Below are 16,978 nucleotides of genomic sequence, written 5' to 3'. Positions count from 1 at the left end.
ATTAATAATTCTTATATTGATAACATATTAAAATAAAAATATTTTGGATATTTCAGTTTAAATATAATTATTAAAATTATCCTGATTGATTTCTTTTAATGTGATTACTAGAAAATTAAAGTTTTATGTATGGCTCACATTACATTTATATTAGACGGTGCTGCTTTGACATCTTATAAGATCATTCTCCAAAACCAGGTCCTACTTCCCCAGGTCAATGATTATGCCTTCAGATGCCCTCCAGAGTCACAAAGCAATCATATCTAATCAGCAGACTTTGGGCAAAGCTTAAAAAAAAAAAAAGGAAAACCAATTGAGAAATCTATTAATTAGCATATTTCTGAACTTGTCATTTGTTTGAGTCAATTTTCCTTTGCCTTCCTCATATAAATTAGTACCTGTCAACAAAAGGTAATGTGTTTGAACTTTACGAGAATGCATAAAATTTGCATGCTATGACTTTTCAAATGGTAAGACAGGATCAAACAAATTTTTACTCAAAGAAAGACAGCTAAGTCAAAATCTAAAATACTTATTAAGTTAAAAAGTGATTGTGATATAGGAAGGGGAAAATTCCCCCAAGGGGGCCTGTATGGAGAGACAGGGTTCTCTGAGTGCAAGAAAGAATTCAAACACATGCCAAAATTAGAGTCAAAAGCAAAGTTTATTAGAGAAGAGATAACACTCCATAGACAGAGCGTGGTCTCCTCTCGGAAGTAGGGAGTGAGAGAGCCTGAGAGAGACTCAGAGGGACAGAGGGAAGGACAGAGCAAAAGACACCGAGAGGAATTGAGAGAAAGACACTGAGAGGGACCCAGAGTGTTTGGGGAATTTAGTTTATTTATTGTTCTTAGTTTCTGTGAATTACAGTTTAAAGATTTTGTTTGCCCAGTTTCTTTTGATGGTATGGACATACAGTGAGAAAAGATAAGAGTGTATAGCAAGAAAAGGTAAGACTATGTAATGTGAAAGTTCTGCTGGCAGTTTCCAGCCTTCGATCTATGGATTCCCCGTGTTTTTAGCCACAGGGAATGAATGATTTTATTTTGTGTAGGGCACGACTTAAAGATTCCCCCTTCACAGTAAGGGGAAATGGTTTGTTAGCAATCCCAGCAGAAATCTTTCATCCGTTCTGCAGGTTTTCTCATGATCTGGCTGTAGGGCTGATCAGCATATTGCAGTCTCTGAATATAGCTTGATTTAATATTTTAGTTCTCTTGCCTCCTTCCTACATTAATTGCCTTTCAGGCTAAATTTCCAAAGAGGACTTCAGTTATTTTGTTTCTATATTCAGACATCAGCCATAGCTTTAGCGATTATAATAACAATGCGAGAAAGAATCCAAGGAGGTTGGAAAGATTTATTTTGTATAAATTTTATTTGTGAGCCTGACATTAAATGCAACAAACATGTTTTGAGGAACTATTCTATGCCAACATATTTGGGACCTTCTGGAGTAAATGCAACCCTGTGCCCATGCCCACATTTGTAGCCATGTTTATAGAGCATGTCTCTGTCCCTCCCTCACTACTGCTGATTGGACGAAAAGTTTGTACTTGACCAAAAACGCAATCAGAATCTCTTCTTGGAATTTAGAATTGAAATACAGAAGCTAGATTTCACTTGGTTTCTGATGCTAAAACTAGAGAGTCAGAAAAAGCAGAGGCTGGGACCAATAAGTAGGCCACAGCATTGTAAAATAATCTACAGTAAGATCAAGGAAAAATAAAGTAGATGTGTCAAAAGAAATTCAGCCAAGAGATCAAACATTCTAAGAAAGACAGAGCAAATAACTTTGGATTCAAATTTTCTAGTTCTGGTTCCAGTGCCTTATGACATAGCTCTATAATTATTACTATATAGTTACTAGGGGTACCTTTGCACATCCAATAAATTCTTCTTTTTGTTTCTGACCTAAGCTAGTTTATATGAGTTTCTGTTCCTACAACAAAACTGATACTTGCTTTATTCAGCCAGGCACTGGGGTTCATTGTGCAGTATGGAATTATTTAATAGGAAATCAATTAATGAATTTAATTATAAGAAATTAATAAATAAGATATTAATAGAATGATAAAATACAATTCCCTGTAAGAAAAAGCAGGATGATTATTTAGAATAGATACGTTTCATTAAATTTAAACACATATATTAGTAGTCATACACTACAACTCCTATTACTATATTAAAGGTCGGAAGAGGAGAAAATAAAAGAGGAAGAAACAAGTCAGCTCTTGACTTTTAAGTTCTTTGTCTACTCTTATTCATTTTGTTTTTATAAGGTCCTCCAATAAAAAGTAAGCTAGACGGGGTTGTGAAAAGTAGAAATGTATGAATTTACAAAAAGGAAGAATCTGATAAGAGTTCAAGATTATATGAGATTGTTGGAGGGAATCTTCAGAAGAAAAAAAAAACATTGATTCTGACATGTAGGGAACTACAATTGCATTATCAAGATGACACCAACTCCAGAGTCATTGCTTAGACCTGGAATATTGGAGTGATTTCCTTGAGTCTGAGTCTCAGAAGAAAGTAGACCCCAAGATATTCAACTTCAGTAGAGCAAGGAGAAATATGTACTCAAGAAAGAATTAGATCCACAGCGAGATCAAATATCAAGGTAGAAACAGATTTGTAGCCAGGAATATAATACTGAACATTAAGTCTGAAAAGAGAATTAGAGATAGAAAAATAAGAAAGAACAAATAAGTATAAAGCTGAGAGGATGTAGATCATGAAGGAGTGGGCCAAGGTAAGTGGATTGGAACAAAGATCATAACTAGCAAGAGCAGGTATAGCATGTAAAAAGCCGAGGGGGTAGATGGTCACTCAAAAGGAAAGTGAATGGTTCCAACAATGCACAATGTCTGAGGGACATGAAGTCCAGAGCCAACACATAATCCCACATTCCCATCAAGGCAAAAATCTGCCCCCAACTAACACTCTCCCTACTTCTAAAAACAGCTGAATCAGATGGTTACTAGACTTATTGTGGTGATCACTTCTTAAGGTACATAAATGTTGACTCGCTATGTTGTACACTCGAAACTAAATGTATGTCAACTGTCATTTAAAATTTTTTTTTAAAATGAAACTGAATATTTGCATTTTAGCCATTGTATCTAGTGTTGAATTGCCTAGTCCAGCCCATTAATTTTAAAGACAAGGGCCAGAGAAGTTACATAACTTGATCAAAGCTCTACAGCTAGTGACAGAGTCAGGGCTAAAATCCAAATTTCCTGATTCTTAGTTCAACTCTGCCACATTGAAAACTTCCTTTTCTCTTCTAAGCTGCTGTATTAAAAGTTTGTTTTTAACTTTTGATTTCTTAGTAGGGAGCTTTCCACATACAGATTCTCACCAGTTCTGCATACCCTAACATCCTTTCACTATTCCCAACCATAGACCTTATATCACTCCAGGTATAGAGAGAACTAAAGAATAAGAAAAGGTAACTGAGGAATGATCAAAAAATTGATCAAAAGCAGTTTCAGCAAGAAAATTAAATGTGATCTAAATTTTGAAAAATAAGTATTATTTAAATAAGAAGAGGGAGAAATGAAGGAGATTTCCAGGAAAATAAAAAAGATCCTCACTGAGAATATGACGTAAGGAAGCCCATGTCTTGCTACAAGATGAAGGAGGGAGAGAGAGAGAGCAGTGTGGGGTACAGAGAAAGTAAAAGACAGAGACAGAGAGATGCTCCAGTCATAGCCTTCACATTAGGAAAGGATGCTAAAAAGCTCCCTTTCACAGGTATACTGTTCCCAACACCTCCATCCATAGAGCTGCATAACTATTTATTTGAGAATGAGAGGCAGAAATGTTAAGGTTAGCATTGCTTGACCACTAAAATATATTTGTAATTATAAGAGATGGAATCCTTTCCAATAGGAGACTAGCTGAAATGCAGTAATGTGATTTTATACTTCTCATATTCTTCATGTTTTAAGAGCCTCAAAATTTTTTTTATATGTTCTGATATTTGGTGTCTTCTAAAAAACCATGACTGCACACCTGGTCTTTCCTTTCCTCTGTGGTTTCTCTGTCCCCCCATTCATCTCGAGGATTGCCTCAATATTTCCGTATAGAAGTAAAGCAGACATTCTCCTCTCTTCCTTTTTAAAAATATTTATGTATTATTGCATTAGTATGTGTACATAGTTTTAATTCTCAAGCAGTAACATAGGGACCATAATAATTAATAGTAGTCTCCCATCTCACACCTTCCCACCTGAGTCCTGCTTTACTCACACCAATGAGGTAACTTCACATTTTTGAAGCATAAACACAGAACTTCAGAAAAAGTGCTACTTATTTGCAATGGAATATTACTCAGCCATCCGAAGGAAAGAAATCCTAACATTTCCAACATGAAAGCATTATGCTGAGTAAAATGAGCCAGAGAAAGACAAATACTACGCGGTATCATTTATATGGGGAATCTTTAGAAAAAGAACAAGTCAAACTCATAGAAACAGAGAGTAGATGGGGGAAATTGGAAGATGTTGGTAAAAGGATACATAATTTCAGCCATAAGATGAATACGGTCCGAGGATACAACGTAAAACAGGTGACTATAGTTGATAACACTGTATTGTATAATTAACATTTGCTAAGAGAATAGAACTTCAATGTTCTCATCAAAAAATAAAAAAAATAAAAAAAAAAAAACAAGAAAACCCAGAACTTCCCCAAGTTCCTACTATATCTCCCACCTACTATCATCTCTCCTATTACTATGGATGAGCTTGGATGAAGCCAGGCCCCTGTGCACTAGACCCTGTCTCCTTTCATTTGCTCAGGAACAACAATCTTCCCCTCTCTCTCCTGCAGCATCCATTCTTTTCCTCTCTACTGAAACATTCTCATTAGCATATAAACATTCCATTTATCCTCCCATCTAAAAAAATTAACACTTATATTGATTCCTGTTGCTTCCTCCAGGTTCCACTGCCTTTCTCTTCTTTTCTTCACATACACCCACAAAAACTTTCTAAAACAATTGTCAGTACTCACTGTCTTTTATTTCTCTCCGACTATCTATCATGAACCTAACTGCAGACAGCCTTTCATCCCCTCCACTCCACCGAAATTGCTTTTATTAGGTTAATAATGACTGTCCAATGCCAAATTCCTCTCCTAACTTGACCTGGCAGCAGCGTTTACTGCAGTCGATCTCTCTCCTCCTGGAAATATTGTCTTCACTTGGCTCCCAGGACACCGCCCTCTCCTGGTTTTTCTCCTCCCTCTCTGTTCAGAAGAAATGGTCCTTCTGAATCTCTTTAGCTATTTCCTCTAATCTTTAAATGTTGGAATTCCTTCAGTTCAGTCCTTAGACCTCTCATTCCACCTGTACTCACTCCCTACATGATCTCATGCAGCCTCAAGGCTTTAAATCCATCTATGCATTAATGACTGCCAAATTTATATCTTCAACCAAAATCTCTTCTCTTACACTCCAGCTATCTACTCCATATCTTCACTAGTCTGTCTCGTAGACATTTCAAACTCACTTCATCCAAGCCAGAGCTCCTGATTTTCCCCTGCCACCTGTTTTTTACTGCAGTTTGCTCCCATCTCACTTGGTGGCAACTTCCAGCTGCTCCATGAACTGCAGAATCATTATTAATTTTTTTCCACACCCCATATCACATTCATCAATAACTCTTATTAAATTTACCTTCGAATTATATCCAGAATTCAGCCACGTCCCACCACTCTACCATTACCACCATCATCTCTTGCCTGGATTAGTTTAATAGCCTCCTACCCATAGTCTTCCATACCTTTGCCCTTGTCTCCTTTCAGTATAGTATTAACACAGAGAAGCCCTTTATTTTAAGATTTTTTTTTTTTTGGAATGTTAAAACTGGTGAGCAGCGTATTGAGAGAGGTGGAGAAAAAGGAGCTTCCAGCTGATGGATTAAGCATATATGAAAACTCTTCAGTAATATAGAGAAAAAAACCTCAAGAGCAAGAATATATTATAAATAAAAGTCTTTCAGCAAGACGAACACACAAGCACCCACTGCAGTGATGTCTTCTTGAAGAATGCTCATTTACAGATTATTTTTGTAAGATAGAGTTAGCTACCTCCGATAATTCATCTTTTACTAGAACAATATCATAAGAGTCCATTTACTTTTCTAAAAGTGCATCCACTCTATCATTTAGATATCCAGTTTTCAGAATGCATTCAACATTGGCCACTCTATCTGCCATTCTTAAATTTCCTTGAGAGTCTCCCAGCAGAGTTATGTTGCTATTGTCTTTTAGTTGATTGAAATATTCTGTGTTCTTCAACGCACCATCATGTTTGTTAAATATGCAAATAAATTCTCCTTTAAATCCTTTGAGCATCCCACCGTCATCAAAATCCATGAAGTTGGAAACTACTTCGACATTTGGATAATAGACACCAGCTTGACAGATAATCTCCTCTAGCATATTACCAATACCAGCCAAAAATATGAATACAGGGATTCTGTGTTGTCAAAGCTTATCAAAGAAATTCTCATACCCTTCCTTGAGCAAAACGTCAGATTCTGCCACAATTTCTTTAATTTTAGCTTTCGGTAAAGTCTGTTCATCAAGCAAACTGTGTGATTTAGTGTACCATTCTACCATATAAGGGTACTCTCTTCTATGGTAAGAACAGAATCAATTTCGGTAGCATGATATTTTTCTTTTAGTTGCAATGACTTTTTCTGACATTCACCTAAAACCAGATTACAGTTGACAATGACATTATGACATGTTGGACATCTTTTCCTTTTATAGGAAAATCTATTCAGTGTCATATCAAAGTATATTTTTCTCTGAAGTTTGACAGCTCCTCCTTTGATAAGACCACAGATAATTTCTTCTACTTTTGTAGGTTCCTGATGGGAACTGAAATTTTCTGGAATTCTAGAATCATTTTCACACATCAGCAGAATCTTGATTAGTCATATCTTGGTTATCCAATCTGTCTTTGAATTGGTCCTAGAACAACAGCATAGGTGGTAAGCACTATCCAGAGATGCAGAGGTTGCATATAGGCATCTCAATGATCTTGTTCTTCCACCCTGGCTTCCTCTTCAGGTGAATATATACTAGGCCAGCACTAACCTCACCACCAGGGTGCAAACACTGGCAATGGTTACCACGCCCACCCACGCCGCGGCTGCTGGGTCCATGGAGGGAGACTTGTGAGCCTCATGAGGCTCCCCAACCAAAAAGAAGCCAGAGAGGCCCTCTTAAGGCACCAACCAGGTCACCATCTTGTTTGTAATTCTGCAAGGGATCCCAGTACCACACACCACACAAACCAAATTCTTTACTGAAACATTTAAAGCCCCTCCATGTGACCCTCTGGTGCTTTTCTGCACTCACTTCCTTCTCCCGCATCATAATCTTGTTAAGCTCTCTTCCACTACACTGCCCTTCTCTAACTTCTGAACATTGCAGGCATAATCCTACCTTAGTATCTTTGCACACACTGCTTCAGCTGCCTTGATTGCTCCTCCCCAAATATCTACATAGCTAGTTCCCTTATTCTTTCAGGCTCTGTGTAGATATTTTCTGCAAAGCTTTCCCTGGCCATGCTGTCTAAAATTTCAATCTCCCATGCTGACATGTTCAATTACCTTTTCCTGCTTTATTAATTTTTTATTTACTGCTTATCACTATCTAACATACTAAATATTTTACTTTGTTTTCATGTTTATTGTTGGTCTTTCTCATTAAAATGTAAGCTCCATCATAGTAGAGATCATCTGTTTTGGATTTCTGCTGTTTCTCAGGCACTCAGAACACTCACTATTTATAGGGACTCAGTATTGATTGAAGTCATATATTATAGTTCTCTCTTTGATAGACTGAGAAGCTTGTGCACAAAAACTCTTGAAGTTGCTCATGTTACTGAGCTATTTTCATTTATTAGGGTATTTTCCACCATTAGATTTAGAATTTTCTACATATATTGTCTCAATAATAGGAGAAATCAATTGCAGCTTGAAAATGAACAATATTTTTCCTGAAATTACTTGTTTATACATTTAAATTATTATTTCACATTTGTACAATTTTGCATTAAGACAAACATACAAGGATGATTACTGCAGTATTATATGTAAGAGCAGAAATTGGAAAATCCTAAATACCCATCAATAGAAGACTGGTTAAATAAATTATATTGCATTCATATAATGGCAAACTTCTACAGACATGACAAAGATTGATGTATATCCATCCATAAGTACTGATTTGGATATCATATCTTCAAGACCTATTACATGCTCTACAATTTCTTACCCACAATTCTAAAATCCAAAACACTCTAAAAATTAAAAGGTTTTTTTTTGAAATGTAATTGGTGGCAAAATTAGACCAGTTCTAAACTCACTTGACGGCAAGTATCTACCCATCCTGACATGAAAATATGTAGTCTTAATTGATCTCACTTGGTGTGAATAGAACACTCCTACCTTCCAGTGCAAAAACAATTAATTGCATTTAACTGTGGGTTACTGCCTCAGACTCCACCAACTGTGTTGTGTGATATTTGGTATATGCACAGTATCACTACTCTAATACCCAAAATATTCTGAACTCCTAAACTCAACTGGTCCTAAATGTTCTCAACAAGGAATTATGGCCTATACTAAGTAAATAAACAAGATTCAGAATAGTGTCTATGAGATGATCCAATTTGCACCATTTAAAAAGACACATACACTGGTTTATGCCTAGAAATTCTGAAAGGAATATATATTTTTTATAAAGAAAGAATTTACATTGATTATTTCTAAGGAGTGGAACAGAAGGAATTGCTGAACAACTCTATCATCACAGGAACTGGCTCATCTCCTGGGGCCTGGAGCCTGGAGCCTGGAGCCTGGAGCAGCAGGTGGGAGCTCCTTGGTCTTTCTCTGTGGTGCTGCCCTGAGATGATTTGACTTCGATCGCCTTACATCCCAGTGTGTATCTGCTCAAGATCACATGCTCTAGAGACAGAAGCTGATTAACTCATCTTAAGCCACACCACCTGTGGGTAGAGGTAGGCCGGAGAGATGTAAGGAAGTCTCCTTAGACTGACAGTGCAGAGGGGACCTCCCCAAAAGAGGCAATGCTCAGGCTTTTACAGAGGGAGGAGAATGACCTGCTGGGCAGACAGCTGAAATGGATGTCAGCAACACATGGCACAGGACCTGATCTAACTACATGTGTCTGCCGCTTACTACCTGTTTTTTAGTAACTTGGTAAAACTCTTAAGCCTTCTGGGCCTTGTTTTCTACTGAGAGAGGGAGAAAGACTTCTACGGTCTCACAGCTCTAACAGTTCAAAGATGGACTAGACAAAATATCTCTGAGATTTGAAAGTGCATATGAATCTTGTTAAAAATAGAGGTCTTATTAAAAATACAGTTTCCGATTCAGCAGATCTGGGGTGGCCTGCTCAAGCTCCCAGGTGATGCCGAAGTTACTGGTCAACCAGACCACACTTTCAGTAGCCAAGTCCCAGAACACTGTGCTGTGGTTTGCACGGGATGGGACACTAAGCCAAAGTTAGCAAAATTTGAGTAAAATTTATAGTAGTGATACACTTACCAGAACTTCCTTGCATATCCATTGAAAGTATAGACATAAGCACTAATGGGGCTTGTCCTTTGTGAAGGCAAGTGACTTTCATTTAATCATTAATCAATAAACGAAGAGTTTATCCATATATTGATGCTCTGAAGTATAACCTAAGAGCTTTTTCATCAACCATGTTAGGTACTTAAGAAACAAATGATTGTAACTTTGGCTTAGAGCTAATACAAAATATAATCACTTTTCAACATTTTCATGATTAATATAAACTTCAGAGAATTTTTTGAGCTGTAGACCAATCTATTGTCCAATAATACCAGGATATTAACCAACAGAACTTAGCTTGGGCAGGCCCCTGTGGAAGCCCTAGGTTTTCATTTATGGCTATTCAAAGTCAAGTACACAGATGGGTTTCAATAAATAAATCATTATAATGGAACTGGTCTAAAGTGAGTTGAGTACACTACTAAAAGTATCAGAATGAGTTATCTAAGGCTGTGCCTACATTAAGAAGTTAAATCCCCCTCTGATAGGTTTGATGGTGTTTAGTCTACATTAGATATAATTTTAGAAGTCAAGTACTCTCGTGTCAGACATTTCCAAATTACACTTTCAGACTAGAAACCACATCAAAAACCTTAGTTGATTACAACATTAATTACCCCTAATTAAACATTTCCCCCTCTGCCAGCGTTATTCCATTCTCTCCCTGGCATTACACTGGCATGCCTTGGGGACACAGGAAGTTGGGATAATCGAATAATATAATAACCTGTGAATTATTGAATAGGAGAGTGTTCTGGCTACTTCGAGTTATAATTCACCTAAAAGACATAAAGTAGTTGAATTTTTTTTTTTTAATTCTTAAAAGGCAGCATTTTGTTCTAAGCAGACAACTAGATGCCACGAGATACTAGACAGTGAGAGCTAAAAAAAAAATAACTATGAGGAAAGGGCTTCTAAGTAATAAGAGACAAAATCAAGTAAATGAATAAATATTTAATATGACAAGTGGTAACAAGGAACATCTGGAAGCACTCAGCCCCGGAGGCAAGCTTTACCCACTTAAACTTAAGGATCAAGCAAACCCTCTGTCACTGGTTACAGCAGGCGTTCTCAAAAAACTATCAGCGTATCAGTGGCAATACAGTGGAGTCCAGCTGGAAAAGAGGTGCACTTACAGCAGGTTAAGAGTGGAGGGGATATTTAAGACCTACTCATTTAACTTTCAAGTATATAATTATTGTTGACTCAAGTCACTATGCCATGCATTTGATCACCAGAACTTACTCATCTTCTAAATCTGTACCCTTTGACCACCATTTTCCCTTTTCCTCCAGCACCCAGGCCCTGGTAACCATCATTCTACTCTCTAATTCCTATGAGTTCAGCTTCTTTAGATTCTACATATAAGTGATATCATACAGTATTTGTCTTTCTCTGTCTGACTTATTTCACTTAGCATAACGCCCTCAAGGTCCATCCATGCTGTCACAGGGAATAAGATTTCTTTCTTTCTCGTGGCCAAATAACATTCCATTGTATATGTATCTTCTTTAAACACATCTTCTTTAAACACTCATTCGAAAGTTATTAACAAAGTAAATCTTAAATGTCCACTCCACAAAAAAAATAAGAAATAAAAAAATTGTAATTACGTGATGTGATGGAGGTGTTAGCTAAAACTAGGGTGTTATGGTTTGAAAACTTGGAAGTTTCCTGAGTGAAATCTAAAACTGGGCCCCATACACAAAGGGCAAGGAGAGACCTAAGAAAGAAGCAGACCATTCCAGGTAGGTAGATGGCAAGTTTAATAAGCAAAGGAACTTATATATGAAGCTTGTCTTGGATGGCCTCAAGATGAGTGGATCTTTGCAACTATCCACCGGAATCTTAAAACTTTATACAGAGGCCTTAACAAGGTTCAGTTATGTAAACCATCCAGGTGTTCTCAACAACATCTTATTCTCTCGTGGTTTGTCCTTGAAAGGGTACCAGCTATGGGAACGGTGAGCAGAACCGTTCCAGGGATGGGGATGGGGAGGTTAGGAGACTTCGATTGCCTGGGTCTAGCTCACCGGTCAGTCAGCACTCACGTCTTCTCAATGACCTCCATCAACATGGTGGTAATCATTTTGTAAACCCAAGTTTATCATATCAACACATTGTACACCTTAAACTTACATAATGTTATATGTTAATTATATCTCAATAAAGCTAAGGAGAATGTTTCGAATTAAATAAATAAAGATAAACACACACATTCTACAAACCATATTATCTATCTCTAGATAAATTCTGCTCTATAAATTAGAGGAACTCTAACACAAATGTATACAGTAATGTGTATAAGGAAGTTTACTGAAGTTTCTTTATAACAGCAAAATATTGAACTTAACCTTAGTGCTTATAAACAAAAGATGGATTAAAAATCTAGGGTATATTCGTCTAATAGAAAGCTATTTGTTAGGTAAAATTGATGAAATACAGCCACATGAATCTGTGCGGATAAATCTTTAAAACAATATTGAGCAGGAAAAAAAGCAAGTTATACAAGTGTGCTTCCTATATGGTAAACACTAAACATATCCAAATCGATATCATCTATTGATGTAAACACATAGGTGTAATGGATGGGTAAAAACACGTGTGGAACGAAGAATCATCAACCTGAGAGCAGTTATTACCTCTGGAAAGGGAAGTGGGAAATTGCATCAGTAAAGGTACAAGCATAGTTACAACTGCATGATTAACGAGTTGTTAAATTAAAAGATCAGAAACAAATATGTCAAAACATTAACATGTTAGAGCTAGGGCTGCTAGGCGCCCACCTCATTTTAGTCCTTCTCTTTCATTCAGTCTTTGTGATTGGCTGTAATAACAAGGGAAACTGTTATTATGAACCCTGGGAAGCTATTTGTACTGTTGCTGCCTTAGGTAACTGGGGGTTTTTTTTTGTTTTTCATGTGATTATGAAAACTAAAAGTTAGTCACAGTGGAGAACATTTAAAGGAGAAGAGAAAAGTGGGCAGAAGTCAGGGAAGGCAAATGTCTGAGAAACCTCTCATAAGAGGAACTTTCCATATAATTACCAGATACCACAAATTTGCCTCTAGAGAAATCTCCAGGTCACAGTGAGAATATTCAAATCTCCTGGAGTCTTAGATAAGAACCAGGAAAAGCTTCAGTGATAAAAAGTGTTCTATTTAGTAACCTGGGCATAAAATGTGTATTAAAGAGAGATCAGAATTAAAATGCTTTGAAGAAGGGAAGTATCATTTAAATGCTAAAGTATCATTTAAATGCCAAAGGGGTGTGTGTGTGTGTGTGTGTGTGTGTGTGTGTGCGTAGTTTTAGTAGTTAATAGATTTATTATAAATAAACAGGGTACAGTTTATAATCTTCTTGGTTCCTTGTCCATACAAAGCAGAGAATTTGCTTTGTATGAACTCTGGAAAGCTATTTGTACTGTTTAACAATAGTTAACAGTATTATTAAGAACCCGGCATTCCTGTAAGGACAATCTTAGAGAATGGGGGCTGTAAAGATAGAAAAATGTGCTTCAGTTTGAAGTCAAACTTGTATTTAAATCTTGATTCCACTACTTAACTGCTTATATGACCTTGGTCAAATCATTAATTTCTCTGAGTCTTAGTTTTTCATATATTTAAGGTGAATGCTTAATTAGCTAATTATTTCCCACATTATTGTCGTAGGATTACATAAGGTAACTCTACAATTTTGCAACTTGCCTGGTGCATGAGGTAATATCTGTGCTTAATAAATGGAAAATACTTTTGTTATTATCAACAAGAAACAAAGGTGCAAATTCTTCCTGAAACTTACACAATGTTACAATTACTGGGAAAACAAAAGTCAGTCAAATGTTTAACTTGTGTAATGCAAAACTAGTTTGAATGCATTTTTACTAAATTGCTTAATTTTTATAGAATTTACTTAATTTTATTTTGTTGTTAAATAGAAGAAACTTCATTCCTGGATATGTTAAAATCAGCCTGATTATAAATTCATCAAAAGCACATCTCATATTTTGTTGATTCAATAAGAGAAGCTTAAAAAATGTTAGTTATTCTTCATTGAACTGCTCTTGATGTCAGGAAAATACCTAAACTTCACAGTCCTAAAGAAACCACTAAACTATTATTGAGTCAAAAAATTGTTGGAACTAGAGTTTTTTCAGGCAGAGGAAACAGCAACCCTCATTCACATCAAGCTTTCTGAGCAGTTCTGGTGGGGATTTGCTGTGAACAGTTCTTCTCCAAGATATGGCTTTATCTTCCCCTTGCTTTGTCCATCTCCGTTCATCTCTGCTGTTCTCTTCACCTCCTCCACCAACAAAACAGGAGCTTTACTTGTTAATGGAAACTGGTTTTCACAGTAGGAACTGTGTAAGCAGAAAACACACCTGAAATTAGTTTCTTGGAGATCTAAGGTCAGAGTTCCAAGTACTAACTCAATGCCACCAGATGCCATACATTATGATTAAGAAGCCCAGGCTTTGTACTCAGACAATCCTGTGTTCAAATCCCAGCTCTGCTACTTACTAGCCAAAGTATCTAAAGTTAGTACCTCTCTAAGCTTAAGTTTTCTCTTCCGTAAAATAAAGTCAATAATATAACCTATCAGGCTGTAAAGATTAGTTGAAGTTAATAAGTCTTAGCGTTATCTTTGACTTCCCTCTTTCTCTCACACACTTCCAGCTAATCCGGTTGCCTTGTGTTCAGAACAAATATTCAGTATCTGATCAATTCTTACCAACTCCATTGTTACTATTTGGTCTGAGGCCTCATCTTTGCTCGCCTGCTTTATTATATAGTGGGAATCACCTTCCAACTCATTGTCTTACTTCCACTTTCATCCTCTTAGACAGAATGACCCTTTTAAAACGGAAGTGAGACATGACATCCCTCTGCTCAAAGTCTTCTAATAACTCTGTATTTCATTTCAAGCGAAAGCCAAAGTCCTTCTCATGGTCAAAGGCCCTGTGTAATCAGCTCGCTAAAACCCAGTGCCGAGCCACATTGACCTCTTTATGGTTTCTTGAACTCAACAAACTCATTCTTGATTTAGAGCCCTTAACTTGATGGTTCCTTGCTGCCAACATTTTCTCCTCCAGATAACCACACAGTTTTGTTCATAGGTTTCAAAACTTTGCTCAAATATTGCCTCAGTTAGGTCCGTTCTGACCAATCTATTTAAGATTACAGCCCACCTCCCCTCATACACACACACACTCTTTCCAATTTCCCTGCTCTATATTTTTCAGAACATTTATCACCTTTCTACATACTATATAATTTACTTATTGATTGTGTTTATTGTCTGTCCCTGTTCGCTACTGCATAAGTTCCACAAGGCAAGAGTTTTTTTTTTATTTGTTATTCATTGATGTATTCCAAACACCAAAGGTGGGCCTGTCTGGCACACAGGAAGCACTTGAAAACTATTTACTGAATAAATGAATAATGATGCATGAAATGTACTTGGAACATTGTCTGATACACAGTAAGCATTTATTTGTTAGTCTTAAAAAAGTGAGTATAGCTTTGATATTGATACAAAAGCAGGGAATGACTGCTGGCATAAGTTCTGGAATCAGAGATAACCAGAGGCCGGAAAGGAAGCATCAGACAGGACCAGCCTCTGGCCTTATAGTCATATGATGATGAAAAACTAGACAGCCTACTTCATGTTGAATCTTACTTCATTAGGTCTGTCCTTTCTTCATATTTTTTTCTTTAAATAAAATTATTCCAACTCATTTAACCTTTCTTCAAAGACATTGCTTCCAACCTTTCATCTTTATTATTATTACTCTGTGAGCCCTGTGAAGTTAGTTCTCTCACAGTACTTTTATATAATGTGAAGTTCACAGTTGAATGTCAGAAACAGACACACACAAAAAAAATCCTCCTCAATCGAGCAGCTATTTTGAATAAAAGTCTTCAATTGTCGCATGCTGAAGAATCACAGCAGAGAACAGCCCCCTTTGAGTAAATGATAAGACTGTCTTAGGATGGTATCTTCCTGGTTTTCGTCTTCTAGAATTCACAGTCCCTTTGGCCAGAAAGGATCATGAAGAGAGCAAACTCCCCGGCATCTATAGTTGTCATAATGTTGTATGACACATGCTTCATCCAAATTCCCTCCCAAAATGGCTTTTCTAAGAGTATCTGCTCAACAGTGATTTTACTACAGAATATTAACAGATGTTTCTTAGGGAAAAAAGGGGAAAGTGTGGCTCTTTAGTCAATTTAATTTAAGAAATTATGTAATCAATTTTAAGAAGATTTATTTACTACAGGATTCTTGGAAATTTCATTTGCTGATGTGCAATTATGAATATCCAAGAGGATGGTATAATATGCAACATCTCCTAAACTCATCAAGTCAAAGTAGGCCTTTTTGAAAGATTTTCTTGAGAGGCCTATTTCATTCATTCAACAAATATTTATTTAACACCTACTATGTGCAAATGTTGTAAGCACCCAGGCTTCAGTGGTATATGAGAGACAACAAAATTCATATTTGAAAGTTGATAAATGTGATGAAAGGTAAAAATCAGGCTGCCGTAAGAACATTTAAGAGACAATGGTGTTTAGAAAATGCACTGTGTAAAAGCCTAACTTAATTGTTTTCATGAATCAATTTTATCTTCAGGTGATTAATTACAAATTGTTTATCATTTACTATGTACATAACACTGTACTAAGTGATATTTGGAAATATAGGTTCATAAGACATGAACCTTACTTTAAAAGAACTTCTCTAATTGAAGAAAAGACCAATAAAAATAAAATAAACAATACAGTCAGAATAAAATTACACATAAATTTGAATGGTTCAGATACCATTAAAATGCTACCTATCTTTCAAAGACAGTTTCTGGGAAGCCCTCTCCCAACTCTGAAATTGGCTGTACCTTACGCTGATTTTTCTAATACTTCTCACATACCCCGCCTTATAGGACAGTGGTTTGTGTATTTCTCTGAACTACCAAACTAACCAGCCATCTTTGTGGTACAGACTCTGGATCTTGACTGTCTTTGCCCTCCTCACAGCACACAGTCATTTGTGGGAACCAAAAAGGTATAATGGTTAAGATCAAAGCCTTGGAGTCATACCGACTGGTTGAATCCTGGTGTTGGTTCGAAAACTCAGGAGTTCCATGAGTGAAATTTGAACACAACTGCCCCCCCGCTCTACCCCCCACCCATACACACAGAGGTCAAGGAGAGAGCAAAGAAGGCAGACCACTCCAGATTGGTGGGTGATGGTTTTAACAAGCAAGGAAACTTACTTATGAGGCTTGCCTTGGATATCTACAAAAGTAGATCTCCACACTCACCCGCCAGAAGCTTAAAAGTTTATATAGAGGC

At 36.7% G+C, this 16,978-nt stretch overlaps 1 pseudogene; it reads right to left on the bottom strand.

The window, feature by feature from the left end:
* Positions 1–6,069: 6,069 nt before the first annotated feature.
* LOC120604824 (cytosolic 5'-nucleotidase 3A-like) lies at positions 6,070–6,954 on the bottom strand (annotated as a pseudogene).
* Between the last annotated feature and the right edge of the window lie 10,024 nt (positions 6,955–16,978).

This window comes from Pteropus medius, unplaced genomic scaffold (genome assembly GCF_902729225.1).
Source record: "Pteropus medius unplaced genomic scaffold, Ma_sr-lr_union100, whole genome shotgun sequence".
NCBI classification, from domain to species: Eukaryota; Metazoa; Chordata; class Mammalia; order Chiroptera; family Pteropodidae; genus Pteropus; species Pteropus medius.
The sequence above is the reverse complement of the archived record's forward strand: the minus strand, read 5'-3'. Positions and strand labels throughout refer to the sequence as shown.